General features: G+C 44.1%; 1 long non-coding RNA gene and 2 pseudogenes across 10 annotated transcripts; 2 read left to right on the top strand and 1 right to left on the bottom strand.

Annotated features, from left to right (window-relative positions):
• The first annotated feature begins 320 nt into the window (after positions 1 to 320).
• Positions 321 to 5,536, top strand: LOC123047113 (uncharacterized). 10 transcript variants are annotated; one of them, XR_006422789.1, is made up of 15 exons: positions 321 to 338; positions 426 to 492; positions 596 to 661; positions 814 to 993; positions 1,088 to 1,168; positions 1,259 to 1,301; positions 1,399 to 1,449; positions 1,555 to 1,596; positions 1,711 to 1,758; positions 1,847 to 1,915; positions 2,091 to 2,470; positions 2,767 to 2,909; positions 3,158 to 3,236; positions 3,891 to 4,183; positions 5,041 to 5,536. It is a non-coding gene; the product is annotated as an uncharacterized lncRNA (long non-coding RNA). The 10 variants fall into 10 exon arrangements; XR_006422790.1 differs by having other exon boundaries at positions 1,847 to 2,390; positions 4,029 to 4,183; XR_006422794.1 differs by having other exon boundaries at positions 1,847 to 2,390; positions 4,002 to 4,183.
• Positions 5,537 to 7,890: 2,354 nt separating this feature from the next.
• Positions 7,891 to 8,439, top strand: LOC123039544 (uncharacterized; annotated as a pseudogene).
• Positions 8,440 to 8,916: 477 nt separating this feature from the next.
• Positions 8,917 to 10,656, bottom strand: LOC123039543 (uncharacterized; annotated as a pseudogene).
• Between the last annotated feature and the right edge of the window lie 462 nt (positions 10,657 to 11,118).

The raw sequence follows: 11,118 nt of genomic DNA, 5'->3' as shown, positions 1-11,118 counted from the left end.
GAGAGAGAGAGAGAGAGAGAGAGAGATGGCTCAGCCGGCGGCCAGATCCGCCCCTCCCACTCACCCAACTCTCTCTCCGTCGCCGCCATCTAGGCCGGCCGATTCCGGGGGCGCGCAGAACACTCCTCCTGTGCTCGCCTCGCGCCGCTGCGTCCACCCATGGAGATGAACTCCCCTCGAGCAGGGCCGTTTGATTCTTGGCAGGGAAGAAGCTATTTGGGCTGAATCAGATTAGGGAAGAAGAAGAAGAAGATGGATCAATACGAGGTGCTGGAGCAGATTGGGAAGGGCTCCTTTGGCTCTGCGCTCCTGGTGAGGCACAATGTTGAGAGGAAGAGGTTGGTGCAACTCCATTGCAATTCCACCCTTGCTTGCTCTCCACAATCCCTGGACCATCTCTGAATATCAAGTATGCCTTGTTTCAGGTATGTCTTGAAGAAGACCCAGGTCGCCCGTCAGACCGTCAGGTGCCGGCGATCCGCGCACCAAGAGGTCTCTTTCATTCCCTATTTTGTGCCATGTCACATGTTAGCATTCAACTTAGATGCATGGTTTGTTTGACCTTTGGATGAAATTCGGCATTTTGTTCATGCAGATGGAGCTCATCGCAAAAGTAAGGAGCCCTTACATCATGGAATACAAAGATTCTTGGGTGGAGAAGGTAAGAATGGTCCTCCCCTCTTCTCTTATGATCTTATCTTGCAACGTTTCAATGTTCCTACTGAAAATTTCAAAAAGAAAAAAAATGTTCCAACGGAAGGATTCATGTGACCGCCGACGTCTGAAATGAGTGTTTTTTGTTGTTGGCATCAGGGGTGCTATGTGTGCATCGTGATCGGTTACTGCGAGGGAGGGGACATGTATGTGTGTAACTTGTGAAGTGAGCTCTGAACTAAATTTGGAACCTGTAACGAAATTGTGGTTCTCTGTTTTTCCCTCTGCATTTGCCGGCTAGAGGCCATTAAGAAGGCTAAGGGCAACCATTTCTCGGAGGTGCTCAACTACTCTGTAATATGTCTTGTTCAGTAGCCGCAAATTCCGCTTACTGAATTTTGCCCCGTTGCAATGCCAATTTTTCTGGATGCAGAAACTCTGTGTGTGGCTTGTGCAGCTCCTGATGGTGCTTAATTACTTGCATGCCAATCATATCCTTCATCGAGATGTCAAGGTTGTTACATTTGTAACCTTTATCTGGTACTCACATTTCATTTCAGTTAAGCCTAGCCGGTTGCTCACCATGCATAGTACTTTTTTTCAGTGTTCAAATATATTTCTTACAAAGGACCAAAGTATACGGATCGGTAAGTACACTCTAATAAAATCAGTTACTATGAAAAATACTTGAAAGAACTGACGGCAATATCTTCTGTTTCCGACTATATATGTTGTCTAAAACAGGTGATTTTGGGCTGGCTAAAGTGTAGACTTCTGATGATTTTAGCTTCGTCAGTAAGTTGTCCTTGCAATTAATGCATCATAAAAGCTAGGGATAATTTGGGTGTGTCGTCCTCGATATGTTACGACACAAAATGTTGATCATTTTCACGATTGCAGACACAACAGATGCTTCTTCATCTCACTGGTCTCTAGAGGAAGGTATGCTCTTAACAAAATAAATTTGATCATATTATCTATTCATAAATTTTCTCACATAAATTTATTCAGATATAAAATTGACTGTTCCTAACAGTACACTGAATAATTTTGCAGGAAGAGATATTGTCTGAAGCAAATGAGTGCCTTAGAAGAAAAGAAAATGTAATTTCCAATTGCACGTATTAATTAGCTTACTGAATTCTTTCCCTTGAGAATAAATAATTTAACTCGTCATTTCTGTCCTTTCTAGGAGGAGTTCAATTGTTTCCCCAAATTTCCTTCCACGATTTTGTAACCCTTTGCAGAATCGCATGGGGAGGTTCGCAACATTGTCTACTCATCTGATTGGAAATCAGTATCTATTGTCTATCATGTGACTATGGAACTGATGCAGAGTACCCTTCTTTGCATGGGAGTTATATGTGGTTCAGTTTGCAGAATCTTGTTTGATTTTACATTGATCTTGCATGCTCACTTTTTGGGCGTATAACCAGTTTGTAGGTCCTACTATTTGATCTGTGGACGTGACCAATGAGGGCATGGAGATTATGGCGAGGCAAGGTGATGCGGTGGCAGTGGTGAAGGTAACCACATCGAAGGCAGCGGCAATGGGTGGTTGTCGATGAAAGCAACATGGGGATGGGGGAGGTGGAGAGGCGAGGGATGGAGGCGGAGGACGGCAGCCAGGGAGACGGAGTGGCAGTGAGATTGGACGAGCTCGCCTGCGGAGTGCGTGGGCAAGATTTCATTTCCGGGTTGGACGAGGGCTTCTTTGTTTGTGTGTGTGTGCATGTGTGAGTTCACACCGATACTCGACCAAATATTGTGCATGGTTATCTGAAATTCTAGACAATAGTTCACATCCCAGTGGCAGGTAAGAACCTTCTTTTTAATTTATCAAATGGCGTCAATAGACCATAAAATTATCTTCATTTATAATACTAAAGATATGTCAATACATGTTCTTACATTTAGGCTCCTAAACCTGTTGAATGAGTTCTATATACAAGATTTATATTGTCCTTCTATAAATTAAGACTACACTTGCTATTGATGACTCTATAATTGTCAACCTGGACAGTAACAACACACTATCGTTTTATCTCTCAATGTGAGCAAGTAAGATTTTTTTTCAGAGCTTTATTCTTTTGTATTATTTTTCTATTACAGAAGTTGATGCTCCATCTTGTTATTCATTTCCTGGGATCATTTCTCGAGGAATGTACGGATTTCTCGAAGTGACGCAATGCTATGATCTTCAACCATGAAAATGAAACTGTCAGCGCTGATGGCCTGCTCCTGTGATCTCATAGGTACCAAAATGCAGCTTAAATCTCTTTTTGAGAATTGGTTCCTGATGTTACATTTAGCTACTCCTGTATATCTTTTAGATTTTTTTCTCTTTGTAAATTTTGATTTTTGTTTGCTCACCTTGTAATCAACTCTGTATTTGATGATTTAGAAATCAGAATTCAGTTTAACTCTGCAATTAACCCTTAATGATAATATAATTGTTCTGGTTGCACTCATCCCTAATTCATAGCTTCACCAATGGTGATAGCATTGTGTCAAGGAGCAGGTGGAGAGGGAGAAAGAGAAAGGGAGAATGGAAGCCAAGTGATAGACAAAGAGAGTGAAAGGTAGAAGACATGCAATAACTTGTGTTATCTTACTAATGCTTTATTTATTGAAGACCTATACCAATGCACAAGTATTTGTCGTTGTATGATGGAAACCAGATGCCATCATGCTTATAACATATTTTTGAATTAAAAGAATAATTTGATCATTGTGTCTATATTTTATGATTTCGTGTCAACGCACTGGCATTTGGCTTCAGCCCATCAATTAGACCAGCTAGGTCTACGCACAGTCCAGTTTGGTATTTAAGCTATTAATTCTTGGATGAGTGTGTTTGTAGGCGAGAAGGGAAATATGTTACTCTGCAAATTCCAAGTCTTTTATCATGACTATTATTACACGTCAAACATGGAGTAATGAGAGCGTGAGTGTGTTTTGAATTCTTAATTGGTAAATTCTGGTGATTAACTGACCGGAGATTCAGTTTGGATAGCTACCCAGGGGTATGAGTGTGATCAGTGTGACTAATTGTGATTTGTTTAGTGGTGAAAATGTAGGAATTAATTTGTTTCACCAATTCTGCACTTGCATTTGGCCATAGAATTTAGTTGGGGTAGCATATGCCCAGAATTTAATTAACCACAATTTTGAGAAATTTTTGGAAGTTGTTTATTTGTTTTATTAAACATGGTCGAATTTTCTTATAATTGCAGGTATTTGGTTCAAAATATATTTTTCTACTGTTAACCGATAGCATGGATATCACTATTCATCATGATGTCCGTAAGAAATCATCATGACATGTCGAATCCTCAACCACTCAGTTAGATGTTGATGGATCTGCATCACAGCTTCTGTTGAATTCTCGTGGTTGGAGATACTGCAAGAATTCTGATTCGGCACGGCCCTCATGGAGACAATGGAGATGGTGTTCAGCGGTGCGCTCAGCCAGAGTTCGCCATACGTCCGACATTTGCTGATTCGGCAGGGCCCTCATGGAAACAAAGTACGTCCGGCATTTTCTCTTCTGTGAATCAGTCCATAGGCCCTTTAATAGTTGTGTGTTGCTGGGTGTTTTCATCATGGGCTTCTTGTTTCTTTTAGTCCATGAAAGACGCATTGGAGCACCAGGTCAAAAGCAAGGCCTTTTCAAGATACTAACCTAAATGCTGAAATACTTTGTTATTGCCACTTTTAGTGTAGCTGTACTGATGCAGATAAGCTAAAAATCTCTCTTGCCTTCTCTTTGATGCCCTGATGACTTGTGTGCTTAATTATTAAGTAAATTACATTATGGCGCATGTTATTTCCCATGTCGCCATAGGGCATTGTTCTTTTGGGACATGCATAGGGGTGCTTTGTACCGGTACGTAACTTCGTGCTGAAAACAAGAGCAACATGTTTTCTTTGTAGGTCAGAATTATTAACAAGATATGAAGAATTAACCTGTTAATTTCTTTGCAAAGGAATTGGCCAGTTAGTATTTTACTAAATAATTATGGACTAGCTACTATTTTTACAATGGTTTGCCTATTGGACTAGGGACGTGTGATATCTTTCTCCCGTTGCAAAGCTAAACCACGTCGTGTCATCTTTGTAGTTTACATATTTTTTAGATGTGTTGGCACACATTTTGAGGCATCATTTTCTTTCAAGTCGTTCATCATCATTGGTCCCATTCTGCACAAGACTATCGATGATACCACTCTGCATTGGACCTACACAATCATCAATTTTACCAATGTCACAAATGGTTTGTCTTGTAATGTGACATTATGGCTAACTGTTTGGTTTTAATTATGGCTGGTAGCTGTCCTTGGATGCTGTAAATTTTGTTAACCTAACTCCCTGCTATATGCACAGTTCAGGGCGCAGAGAAACTAATGGAGCAACCAGGAGTCCAATCATTTGAAGGCAGAACATTGAACATATCAGTGATCGGACACTCGAGACAACTCTTAATGAGTTCTAGCAACCGAAGACAGAATATTTGTGTAGGATGCAACAAAGTTGCATGTCATGAGATTATTGAATACGTTGAGTAATTTGGAATGGAAACATTTTTGGTTAAATAGGATGCTCTTGAGATTATTTCTCATGCCAACATGGCATGCCCGAGCGAAAAATGTGTCACCCTTTGACAGGACCATGCCTTGTTAGAGGAGGTTTCTGGTTGGATAAATGAGAAGGCCATGATGCCTATTTGGGCTAAGATGACTCCTAACATTGCAGGTATTACAGATGGAACTTAAGCTTCCATAATGCATTTGTTGAGTAATTAGCAGTCACATATCTTCTGTGTTTTTAATTGCTATACGGTGTCAACAAATAATGAGGTTCTAAATTATTATTTTTATCATTGCCTACTTTTCAAATGGTAGTTTCTCTTTGCATTGATCTTAGTAGTTTGATTCTCCAGTAGTACATTTGGTGATCCTAACCAGAAGCTAGCTGTTAGAGAATGACAATGGACTATTCATGTAAGATAGTTTTTGTCCAACATTGCATTGTTCTATATATCTTCTCTCGCATGTTTGGCTTTGGCATCAATAGGGACAGGGTGGGCGATCATGGTGGGATTAGGCATGTGAATTCTGGTTTTAGTGTCACTTCCATGTTTGGTAAGGCAGACAAAAACTCTGAGTGGCTGATTTGTATCTTGAAATGCATCCTGTGACGAATCATCATGAAGTGCCAAGGTATATTAAACTTTCTAAAACGGTGGGAGTTCAACCTCAAATCATAATCCATCACCCACCACCCCTCCCTAATTACTGTCCCTCCAGCCAAACAACCCCGCAATTTCTAATTTAATGTTTTGTTTGCTGTATTAAAAATGAGTCCTGGTCTTGTTGCATTGTAAAGATCAGATATGTAGTGCACAATTGATGATAATCTTTCAGTCTTACTCCCTCCGTCCGGAAATTCTTGTCCTACAAATGGTTTTATCTAGACTTGTTTTAGTTATAGATACATCTATTTTATCCATTTCTAGGATAAGTATTTCCGGCGGAGGGAGTAACATTCATTAGCCAATGGCCCCACAATAGCATGTCCACCTAGCTGCTAGGCACATTACGTCATTGTGCACACATCCGCTCCTCCTGCTTAATTAAAAGGAAAAGAAGGGCGCGCAGATGGCCCGCGATTCCTGGACATCGTGATGCCTTAGTTTAACCGAGCGCTTGTTTCTCTTCGAATCGCTCCAATTTCTTTTGATGCTACAATTCCTAATTGTCTATTATGCTATTCCGTCGTGCCTTGTCACTTCGGTTGTGAATCATCAAGCGCTGACACCGACGAACTATGTTTAGGTATGTGAATGGTTATCCTTAGTAAATCATGCTTTTAGCATTTTATTTTTAGTTCTTCCACATCACATTGTTGCACTGTTAGGGGCTATAAAGGGTATCATTGTCACCCATTTTCTAGGAGGAACTGGGTTCGGGCCTTTTGCTCTAAAAAGAAGCGAGTGAGAGTGAATACTTGTCAGTGTGAATGAAAACCGTATTATGTCAATTTCAATAAACATTTCTGATTAGAACAATTGAGTTTGTACAAAAAAATCACGTCGCAAAACCATCATCAAACATCGCCATCGTGAGTGGCAGCAGCTTCACTTCACCCCCTCTCCATATATGGGACGAAAAAATATGTATTAGAAGAACCGATATTCCACATGATGAATTACAATTTATTTGAATGGTACTATATATATATATATATATATATATATATATATATATATATATATATATATATATATATATATATATATATATTTGGCCCGTGGCAACGGAATAATACATGTGTTAGAAAATCATGATTTTGTCTTTTTTGTGTAGCTCACATTAGTACGCATTTCATCATGAAAATTTACAGGTAAGTAGTATATGTCTGCATATGCATGTATATTTTTAAAAAGATTTTTTGAAACAAAAAATTTGATTTTTGACTATTTTTATTTTTAGAAATCAGGCTCCAAGCCCGTGCTCTATTAGCAGTTTTCCAAGTCAACTATTGGAAAGCTATCATTTATAATCACTCGTACAATAAGATTGCCTAATAGGTTGACCAGTGGAGCAACAAGATGTTTTTCCTTATCTTTTTGGGTTCGTGGAACATGATGCCCGTTTAGGTCAAATCAAGTACACCTCGCGTACAGAATAGTATAAAAATGACTTGTCAAAGATCCATTTCAGAGTTTTATCCAAAAGTTCGGAGTTTTTTGGGTTGGTGGAAGATGGTGTTCGTTGGAGGTCATATGATTTTCGTGGAGCAACAGAAGATACAAGCTAAGAGCATCATACCCCTTAAAACGCACGAAATTGAAAAATAGCCGTCGGTTTATAGTTTTAAACAAAAAAAGCGACCCGAATAGAAAGCGTAAACAACTCCGACCTGTATTTTTTTAAGAAGCGCGGAAAATATCTCACTAAACCTATGAAAATAAGGATTTCGGAGCCAACCTGAGGGTGCCCTGTATATGCAAAAGACCATTGACGGAAGTCCAACTGCCATCGGAATCTTCATGGCTCGCTCCTGACCGCTGCCTCGTCCGTCCCTGGTCACCGCCATGCTCATCCGGGAAGCCGCCCCACCCGACCGGGGCGCCGCTGCCCCGCGCGTCCCCACCTCTGCTCGCCAGATAAAAGCCTTATCGTCGTCTCCCTCGACCTCCACCGCCTGAGCTCACCATGGCCACGACGACACATGGAGGGGCTGAGCCTAGGGTCCGCGCTCCGCAGTGACCCGCACGTCCCCGCGTTGGCCGTGGCCGAGGTCCTCCCCACTCGGTGCTGCGTTGCTGGGCCTTTCCGGCCTCTTCCTGCTGGCCACACTCGTCGGTGTTGTGCTCGTGGCGCCTCTCGTCCTTCTCTTCAGTCTGCTGCTCATGCCCACCGCACCGGGGGTCGCGCTGGCCATCATGGGGCTCGCCGCCGGCGGCGCGCTTGCCGTCTCGGGGCTCTCGGTTGGGTCATGAGATACGTGTAGAGGGGCCTGGCGCAGGGCGACTCCGGCCGGTTGGGAGGGATAGTGGTGCAGCCGTTGGACAGCGGGAAGCGGCACGGCGGACAGGGGGCACCGGCCTTTGTCAGACACAGAGTTGGGGACGACGCCGGGGACGCTCTGGCACCACCAAATCGCGGGACGCCGCCATCACCTAGTGTTGCATGGGTGAATGTACGTACGTGTCATGCGCATGCGTTCAATTTGTCTAAATCAGATGTGTGTATGCGTGTTCAGAGCATCTCTAGTTAGACCCTGGACATGGGCAAGAGGAAGAAGAAGGCGTGGGAAAAAATGTAAGCAAATATTTGGTTTTATAGTTTAAGTTTGAGGGGTCTGTTTGGCCGCAGATCAAATTGACCCTTAAAATGTGTTTTCCGCAAACTGAAAACACATTTTCAGTTCCGCAGTTTAAGGGGTATGCTAGAGATGCTCTAAGATGGACTACCTATTTAAGGGCATTTCTAACCGATCCTAAAAGTTACTGGAGTAAAAGTTGGAGTAAAATTTTACTCCACTAACAGTGGCCGCACCTAGCCGATCCCCTATAGTTAGGGGAGTAAAATCAGATTTATGGCCGTTTTGTATACTAGCGGCAGAAACACAATCTCTACACAATACATATCTTAAAATCATTCAAATTAAAGCAAGTATAGCAATAATCGTCATAACATAAAAGATATCACCACGTTTTTCAAATTTAAACATGCGAAGTTCACCCAAAAGACATCACTTCAAACACAATGTTTGAGTCAAAATCACCACAAACATAGCATGTATATGTTGTGGATTGAGCCAATCTTTGGCATGAATGACCACCCTCTCGGCCACCACCACTCAAATGACGTCTTCGGCAAAGAAATCAACCTCGACATCCTCTCGGCCACCATCACCACCACCCTCTCGGCCACCATCACTATCCTCTCGGCCATCACCACCACCACCACCATCACCACGATCACCACCATCACCATGACCACCATAACCACCCCCTTCGCCACAATCACCACCACCATCACCACCACCCCCTCAGCCACCACCAACATTCCGAAGAGAGGCAAAGATTTCTCCACGACTGAACTCCCAATACTTTATTATGGTTTCATCCATTGTGTTTGGATTCATGAACATAATAGCACGCTCTTCGTCCTTCTTCGCATCACGAATCCTCTCCTCCTCAAGTGCAAGCCTACGTTCCTCGGCCTTCAACTTTCTCTCTTCGACCGCCAACTTGGTCTTCCACTTCTCATCTTCGAAGGCCTTGAACTCATTCCACCTCGCCATCTTGTCTTCTTTGCGTTCGGCCGCCAAAACCTTCTTGGTCTCGTTCATTGCCACAAGTTCATCCTTGTAAGTGCCACCGAATGCATTCCTCTTCTTTGTTTCTTTTGCAATCTTGTTTGGTGTCTATTGTTAGCATGCATCTTCATCAACCTTGTCGTCGTCCTCAAGGCATATGCTCAACCTTGACCTCTTCGGAGTGGTCTTCGCAATTCTTTGTATCCACTTCTCATTCTTGCACAGCTCTTTGTAGCAATGATGCAAAGTGAAGGGCTTGTGGCCAAACTTGGTGTTCCGATGCTTAAAAAGATCTTTGATGTTGGGGCCATATTCCGCCACTTGCACACCACTCGGTGGAGCATGGTTCACTTCATCGATGCAACTTGACCATCGGTTGCATTGATCATGGATGGTGCTCCAACGATGCCCAAGCGAACCTTGTGTACGGCTTGATCGCACGTCCACGGAGATGTTGTAGTAGTCGGTGATCCTCTCCCAAAACATGGTCTTGGTTTGATCCGTTCCGATCGTTGCATCCATGGAGATGGCACACCAAGCGTCGCAAAGCGCAAGGTCCTCCTTTTGGTTGTATTTTGGGCGCGGTTCCTTGAGGCTTTGGTGCTTGCTTCGGTCACCTCCACCACCTCCTCCCCGGCCTCCTCCTCGGCCACCACCTCTTGGAGCTCCTCCTCGGTGTCCTCTGTGCCTTGGGTGGCCGAATGATCCCAGAATGAGTCATAGTTGAGATCACCAAGGCCAACGATGGCCGAGGACTCCAACGATGCGAGGAATTCGGCCTTGTTCATCTCCGCTCTACAATTTTAAAGCAAGCACTATAAACAATCACTACCAATCACAAACAATTGCTATCGTATACCAATGGAACGCGAGGTTTTATTTTTACCTTGTTCGCATTTCATCGAGCACTTGACGGCTGCGAAGAATTCGGCTGTATTGGGGATCGGTTAGAAATACCCTAAGAGTTTTGTCCAAGATCTCGTACCACGACACCTAAAAAATGATTTCAGCCCCACAGTAGCATGCATCAACATGTGCATTAATTATAACCTAAATCCTAAAAACTGGCCGCGTGCTCGTTTGCTCGCGCGAGCACACGCTCTCGCGCGTCGTCGGATCGGCATCGCGCGGTCGCGCGTCGTTCGCTCGGTCCCGGTGCTGCGTCGTCATTTGCGCCAGGTGGCACCTGGTCGTGGCGAGGTGCGAATACTCCCGTTGGATGGATAAGCGGTCGTGGGTCCCAACAGTTCTCCCCCTCCCTCTGCACTTCCGTCTCCTCCCCATCCCCCCATTTCGAAACCGTCCCCGAGCGAACGACGCAAATCCACCAAATCCGGAGCAACTGGTGGCGGTGCGACGACTCGGCAGCCGTCTTCCGGCGGAGTGAGGAAGGGACAGCGTGCGCAGTGTGCAGGGAGTGGTTAATCGGCTAGGCGCGCGTCGGTGCGGCGACTGGGGCATTCGTCGGTGCAGCCGTCAGAGGCGGAAGGCGCTGCAGGGCCGGAGACGCGAGCGAGGAGGGTCGACGTGCGCGTCGATGCGGCGACCGGGACTGTTCGTCCACACCCGCAACACACAGCAGCAGTCGGAGGCGGAAGGCGCTGCAGCGCCAGAGACGTGGGTGAGGACGGT

The sequence above is a fragment of the Triticum aestivum genome, chromosome 2B (assembly GCF_018294505.1).
Source record: "Triticum aestivum cultivar Chinese Spring chromosome 2B, IWGSC CS RefSeq v2.1, whole genome shotgun sequence".
Lineage (NCBI taxonomy): Eukaryota > Viridiplantae > Streptophyta > Magnoliopsida > Poales > Poaceae > Triticum > Triticum aestivum.
This window is presented reverse-complemented; position numbering and strand designations above follow the sequence as displayed.